Source organism: Lissotriton helveticus, chromosome 3_1, assembly GCF_964261635.1.
Source record: "Lissotriton helveticus chromosome 3_1, aLisHel1.1, whole genome shotgun sequence".
In the NCBI taxonomy this organism is placed as follows: Eukaryota; Metazoa; Chordata; class Amphibia; order Caudata; family Salamandridae; genus Lissotriton; species Lissotriton helveticus.
In genome coordinates, this window is record NC_136061.1 from 2,079,240,082 (window position 1) to 2,079,260,337 (window position 20,256).

Here is a 20,256-nt window from a genome sequence, read left to right on the forward strand (position 1 = left end):
GGTGACCATGCATGACGTGCTGGATGCTCAGTGGCAGTATGACAACACCAAGGACCAGACCTACCTCCAACCCTTCATCTACCCCTTGGAGAAGCTCATGGTGTCCTACAAGCGCTGGTCATGAAGGACGCTGGTCATGAAGGACAGCGCGGTGAGTGCTTCGAAGGCCTGGGTGGGCGCTGGCGACGGCGCAGAGCCACATGATGAGAAGCAGATTCCATGAAAACTTGTGTGAAGATGACGTGAATCTATCTCCCATGGCTGATGGCTCTGTCTGCATGTCCTCTAACACCCCCCCCCAAGATGTGCTCGAAAGGGGAGTCCTTAACTCCGCTTTTACAATCCAAACTCATTTAGTAGGATGCTGTCGTGGCGGCGTCAGTGGCCTTAATATGTCAATTGTAGCCTCATCTGTTGGCATTTTGTGTTTTAGACCTGCAATTTGACAGTAGGTATGTCAAACAGACCTAACTAATCACAATATATACGAGTCTGGTTCTTTAACCATTGGCTTTCTTCAACCAGCCTCTTCAGCCATTGGCTGCAGACTGGCCATCATGCGTTAGCACATTCATTCAAACTTATCGGCTTTGCCACTGCTAGTTTAAGTGATGAACGAGTCACTCATTTTATACTTTTTTCCACTGGAAGTATGCCTTCATTAAGAGTGGATCGTGATTCAACCAAGTCAGAATACATGCGCAATAAATTACTATTTCATTTAGAACCATAAATGGGACACACTTGAAAGTTTTGGGGGAATAATTTAGATTTTGGTGTCTACTGCACTTTCTATTAAAGACCGGGCTATAACCCCCCTAAATACGGTCAGGTTTGACATATTGCTGTTAACCAGCTCATAATGCGGGGGCCCAGGCATGGACTGGCGCGGCTGAGTCCTGCTTTTGTCTGATTTCATGTCTCTTCTCCAGGTCAACGGCATCTGCTACGGTGCCAAGATCATGCTCCCAGGAGTTCTGCGTTATGAGGATGGCATCGAGATGAACCAGGACATTGTGGTGATCACCACTAAAAGAGAAGCCATCTGCATGGGTAAGAGCTGCGCGGGAGCTGTGCCAGGCACGAGTAAGGGCGAGGGCATGGAGCCTGTGTATCCTGTGCACTCTCTACTACTCTCTACTACTCACTCTCCACTACTCACTCCCCACTACTCTATACAACTCACTCACTACTACTCTTTACTACTCTACTCTCTACTCATTCTCTAATACTCACTCTCTACTACTCACTCAACTACTCACTCTCTCTACTCACTCTCTACTACTCACTCTCTACTACTCACTCTCTACTCACTCTCTACCACTCACTCTCTACTACTCTCTACTACTCACTCTCTACTACTCTACTCTCTACTCATTCTCTACCACTCACTCTCTACTGCTCACTCTCTACTACTCACTCTACTAATCGCACTACTAACTCTCTAGTACTCACACTCTATTACTCTCTAGTACTCTCTACTCACTAAATACTATTCACTCTCTACTACTCAATCTGCAAAAACAGCCTAACCTCACTCCAAACCTTTACTCTTTGCCTAAATGCACTAGTGAACAAAATGCCATCGCTCTCATCTTTATTACACATAAAGCAATTCTGTGTGTAATCAGGTGGATTGTTAGCTTTAGCTTTATTAGGGTTTTTTAAACCTTCATGAACATAACATGCATATATATGCGTAGATATATGTATGTGTATATATATATTTATATATATATATATATATATCTTTTTTTTTGACACAAGAGATGCGGCACGACACAGTTCTAATTCAGTTTCATGACGATTTATTGCTCCAGCTCAGACATACATATATAAACATCTGCATATCTATATCAATACCAATATTAAAGCATACTTACATATACATAGATGCACACATATGCATGTTAAGTACATGAAAATTTAAAAAACACTAATAAAAGAAAAACTAAAAAGACACCTAATTACAAACAGATTTCCTTAAACTTTACTAAAGACAACACCAAAAGCTATACGTCTCGTATTTGCGAGAGATTAAGCTATTATATTGTAAATGACAATGGCATTTAGTAATGTTTTCAAAAACAACACATAAATAAAAAGTTTGCCATTTACAATGCCAATAGCTCTAACTTTTGCAAAGGCGTGACCGTTGCATTGTAAATGCTTGTTTTGAGGTAGCATTCTTTTCTCGAGTGCAGCGTAGTATTGTAAAAATTGTGAAATCTTGTTTATGTGCATTTTTTCATTCAGTCCTCTGTGTTATGCTGCCATCTGGTGACAATTTTTAACATTTTTCATTGAATGTCATTGATTTTACAGCTTGTAGCGTCCAGCTTCCACATTTCATAGTTTAAGTTTTCCTTAAGTTGGGAATATTTCGTTTTCTTTGCAGGGGTTATCTTTCCCTATCATCCTGTGCATAACATATGACCTCCAGTCGAGGTGCGTCTTTACACGGACATGACATTATACCTTCACTACAGTGCATGTTCTTACCTTACCTTAGGTGTCTAGTGTGGGTTATGTGTTTTTTTTTGCAACAGTGCACATTGTTTTACCTCATGGTTAAGCTTGCTCTTGCACACACTCGTTTTTACCCAATTTGGCTGTATGGTTTGGGTTCTAGTCCCATTACCATAGTGCAAAGTTTACGTTTCTAATGGTGCACAACAATTTCGAATTGTTACCCTTATTTTGTGTAAGGTTTGGGTTCCAGTCCCATTACCTTAGTGCAAGGTTTATGTTTCACTGGGCGTTTGTTTTACTCTAAATTTTTATGCTTTGTTTTATTGTCAACACTATAGCCCAGTGCTGTTCTCTATTTATTATTCTGTTGTTTTTGTACATGATGGAGAAGTGTGAGTTTATCATTTGTATTTCTCCTCTTCTCTGTTTGCTTGCTTGTTTCCTCCCGATGTGGGTTACCCTCTTGCGTACTTACCTGGCCAGTTGGTGTGCAGAGGGTAGTCATTGATGATTTCTCTTTCTTTTATTTCTTTTTCTCATTTATTGAAAGGAGGATGGGAAACAGGTTAAGTTTATCTGTTTCTTCAAGATTCTTGGTTGTTTTCTTTCTCTCTACCTCTGCCTTGTTTCTCTCCTCTCTATTTTGTTCTTCTAGCTTCTACGTCTTATTCTATATTTCTCTTTTCTGTTTTCCTTCTGGAAGAAAGGAGGATATGTAGTATTTTAGCTTTAGTGTTGTTCATGTCATCCACTGCTCCACCAGTGGAACACTGGTTTCCAGAGACCAACATTCCATATTACATCATCTCCAAACAGTTGGAGAAGGGCTGAGCGCCTGCCTTCAACCTGAAACTCTCCGCAGAGAGCGAAGCCAATGCAACTTTATCACCAAGGTCATAGTAGAAGTATCCATGTGAATAATAGGCAAATGCTTTTTTAACCTTGCAAAACAATTCCTGTACTTTATGGTAAAGAAGACCTCTCCCTGGATTATTGAACTGCCCCCGTCTAAAAGGGAAGAGAAGAGGGTCTCTTTTGCTGTGAAGCCAAGGGATGAACAGAGAGCTTAAAACAAAGATGTCTTCTTGACGGCTACATGAAGAAATGTAAATGTTTGCAATTGGTTCATCAGGACATTTAAAATCTGCTTAGGAGCCAGTATATTTTTATTTCATGGAGTCACTTGAAGCTTCATGGTATCAAAGAGTTTTGTTTTGACAGGTTATATAAGGGTGTTACCAGCTGAGTTCTGGAGTGTGTCCTTTTAAAGGACACATAAAAATAGTTGCAGTGCAGTCTAATTGTTTATTACTAAAATATATATTTTTCAAATTTTGAACATTTTGCATCAGTTTATCTTATGTGGTGTATAATATAATTTTAAAATAATGACATGCATTCAGGGCGCTTTTTGTTGCAGACTAGGATCTCTTTGCACTAAGAATACATAAATCACTATTTGCCACTGCATCAAAAAGGATTAAATTCTGTGACTCTTTGTTTACACACATACAGACTCTACAGTAATCACATTAACCAACTGAGGTTTCATGATGTATAAAAGTGCATTCCTGACTTATTAGCTTAACTTGCATGCATTTTTCTCTCACGCCACACAGCACCACCTGTGTGACTGTGTCCCGCTGCTCTCTGTCACCGCCGTAGCCTTGGCCCCTCTGCCTTAATTGCGTTCTCTGTAATTGTCTTGTTGTTTTCTGCTGTTCCCTTTTTTGCCTCTCTGTCCCCCTTGCCTTGCCTTCTGTGCCCCTCATTTTGCCCCCGCTGGTGCCCTTTTCTTCTTGCCCCTGTTATTTTGCTTGTCCCCTGCGGCCCGCCCCCCTGCTTGCCCATCCACCCTCCCACTCCCGACTCCCAGCTGCTCCTCCCTCCCAACACCCCTTATAATGGCGGCCACTGCATGGCCGCGCCGCTGGTGTGCCTAAGGCGAGCATATCTGCCCCCGTCCACACCTGGACTGCGCTCAGTGCCAGACCCCCTGTCCCCTGTGAACACCCGATGCCGCTACAATGCCAGCAGCCTCCATGCATTCAACGCTGGCCGGTCCCACACCTGCTTCCAGGCCACCCGAGGCAGACCCATGGACCCTTCTCCTGCTTGAACTGCCACTACACCCACCTCCAAAGCACTTCCACGCCCACTGGGGTAGGTCGCAGAAGCCTCCGATGCCTTCTACTCAACACCCGCTCTGCCCTTAAACACTCCATCGAACTATGGGACCTACTCGACTCCACCTCCCCAGATGTCGCCTTCCTGACGGAGACCTGGATGAACCCCTCCTCAGCACCCGACATCACCATAGCCATCCCTGACGGCTACAAGTTCACCCACAGGGACCGCACCAATGGAACAGGAGGAGGTATCACCATCGTTCACAGAAACACCATCAGAATCACGACCAGCACCAACGACACCCTTATCACCGCCCAACACCTGCACTTTCAGATCCACACGACCCCAACACCACCCTCAGAGGAACCCTCATCTACAGACCACCCGGTCCCCAGCCACAGTTCTGCGTATCCATCGCTGACTTCGTCAGCACGCACACCCTTGCGTCCATGGACTACATCCTCCTCGGAGACATGAACTTCCACCTCGAGAACACCAACGACAGCAACTCTACCACCCTGCTAGACAACCAAGCCAACCTCGGACTCAAACAGCTCGTCACGACTCCTACCCACTCCTCCGGACACACGCTCGACCCCATCTTCTCAGCCAGCAACCACGTCACCTTCAGCCACACCACTGATCTCCACTGGACTGACCACTGTTGCGTCCACTTCACCTTCGAGAAGCCGACAACACATCACCGCACACAACAGGCCCCCCACAGCAGCTGGAGCAAAGTCACCGAAGACCAGCTAGTCACCACCCTTGCCCGAAACCCACCAACGGACACTACCGACACCGGCTCCGCCACCCTCAACCTCAGGCAATTAATAGATGACTGCGCCAACACTCTCACCCCAATCAGGAAACCCTCGAACAGACGCGCCGACAGGAAAGCCATCTGGTTCACCGCTGACCTCCAGTCATCAAAGCAGGCCTGCCGTAGGCTGGAGAAGAAGTGGAACCACAAACAGACACCAGACAGCACCACAGCCTACAAGAACTCCATCCGCAGACACCACCAACTCATCCGTAACGTCAAAGGGATATCCTTCAAAGAGCGCATTGACAACAACCCCCAAAACAGCAAAGAGCTCTTCAACATCATGAAGGAACTCTCCAACCCCAACTCCAACTTCAACGACATCCCTCCATCACAGGATCTCTACGAATCCCTATCCACCTTCTTCCACCGCAAGATCGCAGACATCCACGACAGCTTCAGCAACCAGGCCTCCCCGACTGACAAGGACATCTCAGACCCACCATCCCCTAGCCACATCGATTCCCTGCTTTCCTGGACCCTCGTTAATGACGAAGACACCATCAAAACCATGAACACTATCCACTCCGGTTCACCGTCCGACCACTGCCCGCACTACATCTTCAATAAAGCAAGCTCCATCATCGCACCTCATCTCCGCAAAATCATCAACAGCTCCTTCGAGACCACCACCTTCCAGGAGAGCAGAAAGCACGCAGAGATCAACGCCCTACTCAAGAAACCCAAAGGTGACCCCCAAGGACCTCAAGAACTTCTGGCCCATCTCCCTCCTCCCTTTCCCAGTGAAAGTCATAGAGAAGATCGTCAACAGGCAACTGACCTCCTTCCTCGAAAAGAACAACATCCTGGACCCGTCCCAATCTGGCTTCCGCAGCAACCACAGCACCGAAACATCCCTCATCGCCGCAACCAACGACATCAGGGCCATGATGGACAATAGAGGTACCTCGGCCCTCATCATCCTGGATCTCTCAGCCGCCTTTGACACCGTCTGCCACCACACCCTCTGCACATGCCTCCACAACACAGGGATCCATGACAAAGCACTGAACTGGACCACCTCCTTCCTCACCGGCAGAACCCAGAGTGTCTGCCTCTCCCCATTTCGCTATAAAGACTCTAAGATTATCTGCGGCGTACCCCAAGGATCGTCCCTCTGCCCAACATTCTTCAACATCTACATGGCACCGCTCGCCAACATCGCCAGATGGCACAACCTCAACATGGTCTCATACGCCAACGTCACCTAGCTGATCCTCTCCCTCACCAAGACCCCCACCACTGCCAAATCCAACCTCCATGAAGGAATGAAGGCCATCGCCGACTGGATGACGATCAGCCGCCTGAAACTGAACTCAGACAAGACAGAGGTCTTCATCATCGGATCCGGCCCCTCTGCCTGGGACGACTCATAGTGGCCGGCCACACTGGGAGCTGCACCGACGCCCACTAACCACGCACAAAACCTGGGAGTCATCTTGGATTCCGCTCTGTCAATGACCCAGCACGTGAACGGCATCTCCTCCTCCTGCTTCAACACCCTCCGCAGCTCCACAATATCTACAGATGGATCCCCACCGGTACCAGAAGGACAGTCACCCAGGTCCTTGTCACCAGCAGACTGTACTACGGCAACGCTCTCTATGCAGGAACATCAGCCAAACTCCAGAAACAACTACAATGCATACAGAACACCTCTGCACACCTCATCCTCGACATCCCCTGCCACAGCCACATCACAGGTCACCTGAAAGACCTTCACTGGCTCCCCGTCAACAAGAGGATCACCTTCAAGCTCCTCACCCACACCCACAAAGTTCTCCACAACACCGGACCAGCGTACCTCAACGAAAGAATCACTTTCTACACCCCGAACAGCCAGCTTCCCTCCACTGACCTCGCCCTCGCCACCGTTCCCCACATCCGTCGAGCGACCGCCAGTGGCAGATCGTTCTCCCGTCTCGCCGCAAAAAACCTGGAACACCCTCCCCATCCGCCTATGACAGACTCCTCAAGACCTGGCTGTTCGAGCAGTAGCAGCACCTCCGCCCCCCAGCACATTGAGACCCTCATGGGTGAGTTGTGTGCTCTACAAATGTACTGATTGATTGATTGATTATCTTATATGTAGTTTTATATGCAGTTACCTGAAGATGAAACACCAACAAAACAGTTACAAAGTGTTTGGTTTTAGTTCTGGATTTGACCCCTCTCCTGCATTGCACTCAGGATTAGGGACAGCAGTCCTACTTCTTTGTATACACTTCAACCACTGATTTATGACTTAGCTAAGTTGACCAACCTATTACTTTACTCCCTTGGGGACTAGAGTTTCCACCTTTCCCAGAGAAAAATACTAGCCAGTTGTGCAGGGTTTAAGATACTGAAAAGGCCCCAAAATATCACTTAAGTACAATTTTATTTATAACTGACTGTTGCTGTTTTTAACACACCTTTCCCACGTTGCTTACTTCAAGTATCAGTGAGGGATCATTGAGGCAGTTTTACAACATATTTCAACATGATTTTCTTCATATAATCACTTTTTAAAGTGTGTATTAATAAGAGGAAACAGCATTAGATGATTTATCTCATTTACCAGTCCAGTAGGTGGCAACCCTGGCTAAAACAAGCCTTCAAATATAAAAATTACTGTCATGAGCCAACCTGACCTTCAGTATTCTATGTCAGGACCAGAGGCTCCGATTATGCTGCTAATTTCTTTACTGTTTCTTTTCTCAACAGCCAATTAAAACAAAGTAACTAAAAATACCACAATACCCATGAATACACATCGGGTCACATGACCAACCATAGAGTGTGCCCGTATATCTTCGCCAGTCATGATGATAGTATCCTCTTTCTTTGCTGCTCCGCAGCCAGTTAAGTGCATTCCCAGTTACTATTTGTTCTATCTGATGTTGAGTATATTTATTCACACTGATGGTTTCTTGTTGTTTAATGCTGTCTGATATCGCTTTGTAGCGCGACTATTTTGATTGTGTACTTTACACTGATGCAGTTTTTCTATATCTTCTGCTTAGTCTCTTTATAGCGCTCTTGTTTTTTTGAGTGCTCTGCTTCCCCGTCCGGGCGCATTTGCGCCTGTGTTGAGTCCCGGTGGAGAAGCAGGACCCGCATCGTTCCGCCACGTAGTCCTATTTCTGTGTTGAAGGGCGGCCTGCACTGCGAATGCGTGGTGGCCATTTTGCCGGTTTTTTAAACTTTATTTGGGCTTGAGTGAGCGCGGGAGCAGCGCTTGTCTTTGCTCTTTTTCCCACTTGCTCACACCAGACTCCTGGCGACACCCCTTCTTATTTCAGAGTAGGGCTGGATAATTCATGCATAGGCTTTGCCTAGAGTGGTTTTGGCAAGCCCTCCCTCTACATTTGAATACGTTTTTACAACGTCAATATCACTACTTTGGCTTGCCTGGGGTTTCTCCACTCCCATTTATTCAATGTCAGCTACAACTGATTAAAAGCTCTTTGTAAAATTGTATAATTATCAATATATTAAAAACGAGGAATCAGATAATCTGGATGTAAGTGGGTTTAATAAAACCTCATCCCATGAACAGCCAACAGCAACTGACATGGTGAGAATCTTCAGGCATACATATTCTTAGAACTTGGAATGAATAGAACCTTGAGCATTAAAGGGGAAGAGGCAAATATCACACATCTCCCTCTTATACAAAAAAGAAAACAAAAACATCAGATCTCTTTCTTATACACAATAAATCAATTAAACACAAAAGAGATAACAGAAAACAGATCTTAAGGTAGAGCTCTAGCTTAAATATAATCTTTCAAGTACAAAGGTGCTTTCCGTGCTCTTAGACTCTTCCTAGAAGGAAACATAGGCCTGTGAGAAGAAGAATTAGTGTTTAAACGTGTACCAAAACACTGATAATCATCAAGGGGAGAAACTTCTGGATTGACCACAACTATTCGACTCTTATTCCAGATTCTTCCATCATCAGTTTTGACAGCATTTCTAAAAATCTTGACAACAGATCTAATGTCTGTGTACTTAGACCAAGGTTTACGTCCTACTGGGGTCTTTACTTTTACTAGATCACCCACCTTGACCTCACAAGAAGATACACATTTTCTGAGATCAAAGTTAACTTTCCTAGTATCTTGTTTATGAATTTCTTTCGTTCTCCAATCACTAATATCATTATGAACAAGACCCTTGTTAAGACTCATCCACCCAGGACACAATAATGTGTTGGGAACCCTCCCTTTGAATAGTTCAAAAGGAGACCTGCCAGTTGTAGAGTGGGGTGCAAAACGATACACATTAATCCTGTCCTGTAAAGTGGACTTCCAATCTAATCCAGAGGAACGAGCAAGCTGTATAGATTCTTTCAGAGTCCTATTAACTCTCTCCACAGCACCATTTGTTTCAGGATGATAAAGAGAACATCTCTTATGGATAATGCCACACTTTTTTAGATAATCAGTAAATATAGAGGAGCAAAATTGGGGACCATTATCAGATAGTAGACTGTTGGGAAAGCTTTCCTTATTAAAAATAGACTCTAAAAATTTGATAACTGAATTAGATGTGATATCTCTGACTGCAGAGACTTCAATCCATCTAGAGTATAAGTCAATTAGAACAATAAGATAAGGGGTATCTGAAACTCCAGAAAGAGGACCAAGAATGTCAATTGCAACCTCATCCCATGGATGAGCAGGTAATGCCCTCTTCACCATTGGCATTTGTCTTGTCTTTAAAATTTTGTCACTAGAGCAACATTCAGGACATTCAAGGACTAATCTCTCTATTTCTAGATCCATACCAGGCCACCAGAATTGCATGCGAAGAAACTCTTTAGTCTTAACTATGCCCAAATGACCACAATGGGCATGTGACAGTAACTTATTTCTTAGGGAATTAGGAGGAACCAATTTAGTCCCTCGAGTTAACAGACCATCACTCACAGACAACTCATCAGCAATTAACAACCAAGGCTTGTTCAGACGAGAATTATTCTTCAAAGAAAGAATAACTTTTGAAATTTCTTCATCCTTTTTTAACTCCGTTCTCCATTCAGACTCAGTAGTGGCACCGTCAGTTACCTCACACACATTTACAATTTCTTCTGCATCATACACTTCATCTTGTTCTGAATTTTCATGGTCAACCAACCTTGATAAACAATCTGCTGACTTATTCGCAATTCCAGGAATATATTCGACTTCAAAGTCAAATTCCTGCAAGGAAACAATCCATCTTCTAATCCTAGAAGAGATTGCGTCCAGACCCTTTTTTGAAAAAACTTCTTTTAACGGTTTATGGTCAGATAGAACACAGATTCTTGTCCCCCATATTAAATTTTTTAACTTTCTTAAAGCCCAAAAAATTGCTAAAGACTCTTTCTCAATTACAGAGTAATTCAGCTCTGATCCCCTGAGACAACGCGAAGAACAACATATCAAAGAATCTTTCCCATTTTTCTTTTGTACCAAGACCGCACCAAGTCCTTTGTCACTTGCGTCAGTGTACAACATGGTGGGCAAACCAGGAACAAAAGCATGAAGTGATGGTGCTTTATTCAATTCTTTCTTTAAGTTCAAAAACTCTGATTTGCAATCAGATGACCAATTAAAAACAGAATTTTTTACTATTAATTTCCTTAAGTTATGTGTTTTCTCCGCAAAATTAAAAATGAACTTCCCGTAAAACTCTACCATACCTAAAAAGGAAAGAAGTTCTTCTTTACAAGTGGGATCCTTCACTTTATCAATGGTCTCTACTAATTCCATTTTTGGAAAGATTCCATTACACGTGATACGATGTCCTAGATAGTTAACCTCCTGTACACCAAATTTGCATTTCTCCCTTTTTAATGTCATGCCAGCACTTTCTAACCTTTTCAAGACCATGGAAACTCGAGTATCATGTTCATCAGCACTGCCACCATATATTAATAGATCATCTTGGTAGCACTTTACACCACTTAGTCCTCTCAATATCCTTGACATGATCCTCTGAAATACTGAGGCCGCAGAAACTAGGCCAAACGGCATTCTCCTGAACTTAAAAGTACCCATCGGTGTTATAAAGGCAGTTAAGTCTTGGCATGAATCATCTAATTCTACCTGGTGGTAGGCAGAAGCGAGATCAAGAGTAGTAAAATATCTCGCTCCTTCTAAAGTGGAAATCATTTCATCAATATTAGGAAGTGGGAACCTATCGACTACCACCTCCTTATTTAATGACCTCAAATCAATGCAAAGACGAATATCTCCTGAGGATTTCTTTGCTATGACAACGGGAGCAAGCCATTCTGTGGCTTCAACTGGAACAATGATGTTGTTATTAATAAGTTTATCCAACTCAATTTGTACTTTAGTCTGTTCTGAGAGAGGTATTCTCCTAACTTTAGCCATGACCGGAATTGCATTCTCTTTCAGTCTAATTAAATGTTTATACCCTCGCAAACATCCTAGTTCATTTTTAAATACATTAGGAAATTTCTTTGCTAAAGCAACAGATAAATTTACATTACTTGTAGTATTAAGAGAATCAGATATTTCTTGGATTTGAACTTGAGGAGAAGCATTGGGATCAAGAGTGACACCCAACTGTCGTTGATGTAGCCAACCCAATAATGCATCTCCCTTTTTAGAAATATACACTTTTCCCACAATCTTACGAGAACCTAGTTCAATTTCAGCCAAAAAGTAACCCAACATAGAGATGGGTTTTTCACTATATCCTAATGGAACAATATCACATTTAAACATTTTTACTTTTCCTGCAAATAGATTATTAAACATTTCCTCATCAATTATAGTTATTTTGGAGCACGAGTCAAATTTTAAGTTTATCATGTTATTCTCTACTTTGACCATAAATGAGGGATGATCTGATTCACCATCATTCACTTCAAAACAAATTGATCTTACTTGAGGTTGTGACCATCTTCTCCTAGGATTATCATTGCTTTGTGGCTTTGATCTGCAAAATCTAGCATAGTGACCTCTTTTATTACATATATTACAAATTGTTTTCAGGGCAGGACATATAGGTGAATTGGCTAGATGATTAATTTGACCACATCTAAAACAAGAGAATCTAGTATTTGATGAGTTCATTTGTCTATATGTTCTTTCATCGGGATTTGGTCCATCAGTTTTTTTAACTTGACAAATCGTTTCATCAATTTTTACTTCTTCTTTAGAATCAGCAACAGAGGATTTATCTTTCTCCTTTTTTAGTTCTCCAACACATTTCGTCATGTGTTCGACCTGTTTAGCAATTTCAAGTACCTCTTCAAGAGGAGGTTCGTCTTTTAACCAAAGCTCCTTTCTTATATCATCATGAGCACACCTTAGGACAAATTGATCACGAATCCTCTCATCAAGAGATTGGCCAAAATTACATGAGGAAGCAAGTTTCCTTAGAGAAGATACATAGTCTTCGACGGATTCATCTTTCTTTTGCTCTCTGAGGCCAAAATGGTACCTTTCCATTATGGTGCTGAGTCTAGGTAAGTAATGTCTATCTAGTTGTACTATAGCAATTTCGTATTCATTTAGATTCCTTTGTTCCGCAGCTGTAAGGTCAGGTAAATGTTCTAGAACATCTTGTCCTTCTCCTCCTAGGCAATGTAATAAAAGTGAGTGTTTTCTCTCAGCACTGAGATTTGTTCCACAAACTCTCGCATAGTTTGCAAAAATTCTTTTCCACTTTTTCCATTTTATGTTCGGTTCACCAGGACTGACCAGAAAGAACGCTGGTTGTGTAACATTTTGCATTTTGTGTACTTATAAAATTTTATTTCCAGGTAAGTCTCAGTCTTTTAAATTTTATTTCCAGGTAAGTCTCAGTCTTTTATTTATTATAAGTGTTGTTTGTTCTTTTACTTATTATAATATATTAATTCACATTTTAATAAGCCAATTAGTGATTTGAATGTCTTAATAATAGGCTTATTCAATTATTTGTATCAATCTTTGGTTGATGTTCTTTATATGTTTTCTCTTAATATACAATTGGTTATGTTTTGTATCTCTTTAAGCGTTTATTCAGTTGTGTGGAAATTGAGACTGTTAAAGACGCTGTTCCCCAATGCGCAAAAGACTGTTCAGACGCAGTGTTCAGACGCTGTTCTCCAATGCGCTTGTGAAGCCGCTTTCTACTGTACTATTGTGACGTGTTATTGTGACGTGTCACTTTCTTTAGTAGAGATGATTGGTTTCGCGCTGGAGCGCAACGCTGTAGTGTTCATGAAACGCAGCGTACGTCAGCGTCAGACGTTTATGTGCGTAGACGAACGATAAGTGGAGCGCGAGGCAAGTCTAGCGCGAGTTAAGTCATTGAATTTTAAATAAATAGTTTATCTCTTCAATATATCGGCCCCATTATTATCTTTTGCTTTATTATTGCCAGATATAGTCCTCCCGCTCTCCTCACCGCATTAGTGTGAAATTACAGCCGCTGGGAAGTCGACGCTTCTCTTTCCTTATTCTGCCGCTGGAGGAGAAAACGAGGTATTTTCTTTTGTAAGTTGTTCAGGTTGAGGTGTCCAATCGTCGCCAGTGTAAAATTGTATAATTATCAATATATTAAAAACGAGGAATCAGATAATCTGGATGTAAGTGGGTTTAATAAAACCTCATCCCATGAACAGCCAACAGCAACTGACATGGTGAGAATCTTCAGGCATACATATTCTTAGAACTTGGAATGAATAGAACCTTGAGCATTAAAGGGGAAGAGGCAAATATCACACTCTTGCCTGTATACATTTATGCCATAATGTCAGAGTATTATTTTGAGGAGGAATATTATGAAGAGGAGCCCTCTGGGTCAATGGAGCAGGACTTGTTGATGCGCTAGTCGCAGGAGTGCAGCACTTTGTAAATAAGGCCCTGGAGAGGGCCATAGAGCCACTAAAGCATCATTTATGCACCTATGCCCAACAGTAGGGTTGGCTCCCAAACTCAGGCAGTAGGAAAGTGTCCAAGAATCCCCACACAGCAGATTTTGCGAAGCTGGCCAAAGCAATGGCTTCTGACTATGACTATGGCACTTCGCTAAGGATGCAACCATCACTGAGTTACCTCAGGATGATGGAGATGATACCTCCTCGGAACAAGCGTCTGACCAGGAGGAGACTCCTAGACCCTCCAAAAAATTAGGAAAAGAGCGTTATGTTGGCGCACTTTCACAACCTAAGCTCCTAACCTTCGAGCCGGTAGAAATAGTTCATCCCAATTCATTCGCCTGGCTTCCAACTCCAGAGGTGGCCACGTATGTTCAATCTCACATTAGGAAGGCTTTCGATAAAGATGTGAAAGCGCGGCTCAGACCGGAGCGCCCAAGACCTGACTTGGCAGACAAGGTGGTGGAGACGCCGGAGGTGGATTGTTCTATTCTCACATATCTTATAAAGTATTTCAATGACCCTAAAAAGGGCATAGAGATCATGCCAAGACAAAGTTTTAGATTTAACAGGTTCCCTCACTAATATTTTTGAGTTGGGCTTTTGAGCCAAGGAGTCCGCAATGGCTATTAACCTGGATGAATGCATTGGATGGGCACTAAGCATGGGCGTAAAATCCGTTACGCTCGCGGATTTTTCGTATTTTCGGGGAATCCGCAATCCGCGAACTCTCGCGGATGCGGCGAGAATACGCAAAATCCGCGCGAAGCGGATTTTTTGTTTGTGTTCGCACTGCTCGCGCTGCTCGCGGTCCGCGGCGCGGGCAGGAACAATCTCGCACTAGCGAAAGTACAAAAATTACTTAGTAAAGGAAGTGGCCCAGTCTCCAACTTCCTGTTCCTGTCCAGCAAGCTCCTCCCATAGGGGTGGGGTGAAGGAAGTGCCCCAGTCTCCAACTTCCTGTTCCTGTCCAGCAAGCTCCTCCATTTCCTGGCCACTTTTCGATCATTCTTGACTGGGAAGGATTACTTTTTGTGGTTGCTGCTGGATATTTGGATTTGAGGCTTTTTGGATTAATTTTGGATTCGAATTTTGATTTCACAAAGAAGTAAGTTGATGTTGTTTGTTTGTGGTGATTTTTGTGTGTGTTTTTTTTTTCGACTTTTTGGGGGGAAAATCTGCAAGTTCGCGAGCTGAGGATGTTTTTGCTTGTGTTCGCACTGCTCGTGTCCCGCGCAGCAACAATCTCGCACTCGCGAAATTGTAAAAATTACAATTCTGCTGCACATGAATTGAAAACCACCAGGCTTATTTATGGGTGCATGGATGATACAACTGTTTTGTTGAAATTATTTTTGTTAACATGATTCTGTGCTCTGATGTCATCCATTATGCCCAGGGGGGCCCAGAATCGGTCTGTTCGCGGATTTTGTGGGTTTTTGCCACGTTCGCGCCGTGAAGCAACAATCTCGCACTCGCGAAATTGTAAAAAATGCAATTTTGCACCGGAAAACCACCAGCAGGCAGCATAAGCCTTCTGAAAATGGATGGATGGCATTGGATTGTGGTGATTTGATTTGTGTTGTGTGTTTTCACTTTTTGGAGTAGGGGTTGGGTGCTGGCTATGTTGGTGGTGGCCATTTTGAGGCATGGTCCTGGCCATGTGGATGGGGGGGTCAAGCGGCCATTTTGAAGGCAGGCAGTGAGCTATGAGACATAGGCCTACACCCATTGTGCCTTGCTTTCACCCATGGTGCCCAGGCGGAGTCAGGGGTACATGAAAGCACAACCCTCTGTGTGTGTGCTCTCTTGGATCATTGTTAAATTCCTGTTTCCCAAAAATTTAGCAAATCCTAATTATGAAAATTCCATATTGTGTGGTGTGCACGTGTGTATTCATAAATGCCTACTTGCTAACTGTTTATTCAAGCGCTAGATATGCAACATTTATATTTACTGATGTTCCTCTGTCTTCATTTGCGTTTAGGTGCACAAAACTACGCATCATCATTGAGCATCAGTGCCAGGAAGAAGTGCTGCTGCGGCCTGTTGTTAAGACATCTGAAGAAGATGGCTCCAAAAAGAGGTGCCCGTAGGTCCTCTTCCAAGAAAGATGTCTCTACTAAGGAGAAGAAGAAGCAAGTGGCACCACTTACCAAGGCGACTGGTTGCTCAACCAAGACATTTTTTGGGCAACAACAACCAAAAAAACAAAGGCCCACCATGAGTGCTGCACAGGTAGCCTGTTTAGTTGTTGAATCACCAACGACCAGTGATGTTGGATCATCGCAAGAAAGTAGCAGCACGCCATCAACACAGGTTTTAACTCATCTCACAAGTACTATTCAACAACCAAAGCCGCAACAACAACTGCATGGGCTACTAGTACAAGCAGAAGTACATGCGCAAGGAGCTGTCCGAGAAGGAGCTGTCCGAGAAGGAGCTGTCCGAGAAGGAGCTGTCCGAGAAGGAGCTGTCCGAGAAGGAGCTGTCCGAGAAGGAGCTGTCCGAGAAGGAGAAGGCCGAGAAGGAGAAGGCCGAGAAGGAGAAGGCCGAGAAGGAGAAGGCCGAGAAGGAGAAGGCCGAGAAGGAGAAGGCCGAGAAGGAGAAGGCCGAGAAGGAGAAGGCCGAGAAGGAGAAGGCCGAGAAGGAGAGGTCCATGGAGACTTGCAAGTAGAGGTCAGTGAAGATGGCCATGGAGCGGTGCAAGTTCCCACAATGGTTGTTCTTCCAGAAGTAGGGGCACAGGAGGAAATTGACTTTGGAGCCGGGGTATCATGTCAGGAAGACGAAGCCACTCCTCCTGATGATTCATTTTCTCCCAGCTCCCCAGCAAGGAAAAGATCAAGGAGGATGTGTAGAAGTTCCTCTTCAAGCCCCGCTCCATCAGACGATGATCTGGATCTGGATTGGCAACCATCTCCGACGTCTGAGAGGGAGGCACACCATGAGCTGCGAAAGGTATCAAATGTTAAAAGGAAGGGCCCCGGAAAGCTTATACTTATGGATCCGAACGTCGGACTTGATGAAGTGGTGCATTCTGATGTTGTTGAAGAGGATGACAGCAATGACCTAGTCATCACACATGTCAGTCCAGCCACACCGGCCATGCAGCAGACAGACATTTACACCCTATCCCGACGTCATGCTGAGCGTGACCCTGGCGACGTGCCACTGGTAGCACCACCAACGCAGTCAAGTAGTACCACAAGTTCAACAAAACCTACAGCTCCCATATTTTCTCCCCGGAGGGGGACTCCATCCCGCTCGACTCCCTCAAGTAAGGTTGCTGCAATAATTGCACAACCCAGTAGATGTCTGCAAGGCTCATCCACCACTGCTTCATCTGGCATTGGCAGCAGTATCACCTCGTGCGGCAAAACCAGAAGTTTCCAGTCCCCAGTTTGGAACTTTTTTAGTGTCCATGAAAAATATGATAACATAGCCGTTTGTTGCATTTGTAAGACTAGAGTTAGCCGTGGTAAGACTGGTACCAACTATGGAACCGGAGGCCAGATAGGTCATCTTGAAAGAAAGCACGCTGTCGAATGGTTTCCGCACCTAGCAAACGTCAAGGGAAAGCGATCCCAAAGGGCAAGTGGCCAAAATATACCCATAGTAGGTGTTTCATCTGAAGATGATGGGGAGGTAGAAGAAGCGTCAGACATGTGTCCGGTTGCACCCAGTACCCCTTGCAGCATCACACCCTCCGTAACACATAGCAGGCACACTGAGAGTCTGGGAGACACACCAATGCGGAAAATGTCAACACTGATCAGAAGTGGGTCGAAGAAGGCATCCGCATCATCCCGTAAATTTGTCCAGCGCACCATTTCAGGCATGTTCTCCTCAGATGCGCAATTTCAACGCAACCACCCAACTGTACGCCTCTATAACACTAAGCTGGCAAAAATGCTAGCGGTGGACCTTCTCCCTTTTTCGTTTGTCGAATGTGTGGGTTTCCTTGAACTCGTGGCAACATTGGCCCCTAAATGGAAGGTTCCTAGCCGGTACTATTTTGCCAGGGTTGCTGTTCCAGCACTACACAAAGAGGTGCTTGAGTTGGTGGGGGCAGCTTTGCAGAAGAGTGCTGTTCACACTATACACCTGACAACAGACATGTGGACCAGTTGCCAAGCCCTTGATTACATGTGCATCACTGCACACTGGGTCTCTTTTTCAGGGGTTATTAAACAGATAAATGCAGGTGGTGATTTGGTCGAGATTTTTAAGGGTGCTCGTAAACATGCAACATTAGCCATGTTTGGCATGGAGAAAAGTCATACTGCAGTCAACATTTTGGCTGACTTTAACAAAAAGGTCTTGAAATGGCTGCGCCCAAGAAATTGCAAGGTTGGTTATGTTTCTACAGATAATGGCAGGAATGTAGTTAAGGCCATGGAGGACGGTTTCTATATCAGAGTGCCGTGTTTGGCGCACTGTATCAACCTTGTTGTGCAAAATTTTTTGAAAAAAGAACTTGCAGTCGACAAAACACTGACCATCTGCAGAAGAATATGCACACATTTCAACCATTCTTTTAAGGCCCGGAAGGAGCTGAGGCGCAAGCAAAATGAACGTAGAATGCCAGTGAAAGCACTTATCCAGGAGGTAGCAACACGTTGGAACTCAACCTTCTACATGCTTGAGCGTCTGCATGAGCTGTTTCCAGTAGTCAATGAGTATTTCTACAACCTGGGTGGTGATACGACAGGAATGATGCTAGCGGTGGAGCAATGGCAGCTAGTTAAAAGCCTGACAGACATGCTTCGGCCTTTTGAGGTCTTCACGCGTGACGTGAGCAGGGAGGACTGTTCTTTGAGCAAAGCTATCCCACTGTTGCTGAAGCTCGAGCACCAAGTCAAGGTGGTGTCTTCACAATTAAAGGACGTTGGAAAGAACGAAGCACATGAGTTGGCGCAGAGATTATTACAACGCCTAGTTAGCAATGAACGGCTTGTAAATATCAAGAAACAACAGCACTACATTTGTGCTACTATTCTGGATCCACGTTACAAAAAGCCATTGTTTGGCAAAGTAATAATTCCTTTTGAAACATCGGATGTTACAGAGTACAAAGGTTGGCTAGCTCAGTCAGCCATTCGTTTTGAAATAGAACGGAAGGAAACTGTAGGAGAAGACAGTACTACTAGTGAATCAGCAGGCGATCAGGCGTCCCAAAAAAGCACTTCACCATCTGTGCCTGTGGCAGAAGTGAGTGACTTTCCCTCTGAGCCGTTAACCACACCAGCAACCGTATCATCTGCACCAGGCGCATGCGATATGTCTGAAGCGAGTTGGCTAACTCAGCTAGGGTTTCCTGGTCCTAGAAAGGACACAGAAGTGCAAAGTACAGGAATCCGGGAGGACATTCTTTCAATGGTGCAGGCCTATCTGGATGACTCAACAGAGGTCAATATTACTGAGGACCCATTGGCGTATTGGCATGGGAAAAGAAAAATATGGCGAGAGCTCACCAACCTGGCTATCAATTACTTGTCTTGCCCACTCGCAAGCGTGTCTTCAGAACGTGTTTTTAGTTCTGCTGGTGGCATTGTGACTTCCAAAAGGTCCCGCCTCTTGCCCGCAAATGTGGAGCGGCTCACCTTGATAAAGATGAACCAGCACTTCATACCACCAGATTACAGAGTACGAGAATGCACGCAGGAAGAAGAGGACACCGCCCTACCCGAGGAAAGTTCTCCTCAGTTACCAGAAGTAACCCCGACTGATGATTTAGCAGAGTATGAGGACGAGTTCTGCTTCCCTGACAGCGAGTTCTGAAAATGACTCAATCAATCATTCATTAATTGTAAATAGTCCTCCTTATTCACTTTTATTCCTGTATGTCTGTCTTTCTTTAGCAAGTGCTTCATCACATTCCCAACAAAACTGTAATCACCCAATCAAACAACAAGCACATCAGCAGAACTGTCTTGATTTTGATGCCGCAGCATTC

The 20,256-nt window shown here is 44.2% G+C and overlaps 1 long non-coding RNA gene and 1 other non-coding gene across 2 annotated transcripts in view; both read left to right on the forward strand.

Annotated features, from left to right (window-relative positions):
• Positions 1 to 20,256, forward strand: part of LOC144825267 (uncharacterized) — a 266,093-nt gene that overhangs the window by 131,056 nt on the left and 114,781 nt on the right. The gene's annotated exons all lie outside the window — the stretch shown is intronic.
• Positions 196 to 270, forward strand: LOC144825791 (small nucleolar RNA SNORD83). The gene has a single exon (XR_013609573.1). It is a non-coding gene; the product is annotated as a small nucleolar RNA SNORD83 (small nucleolar RNA).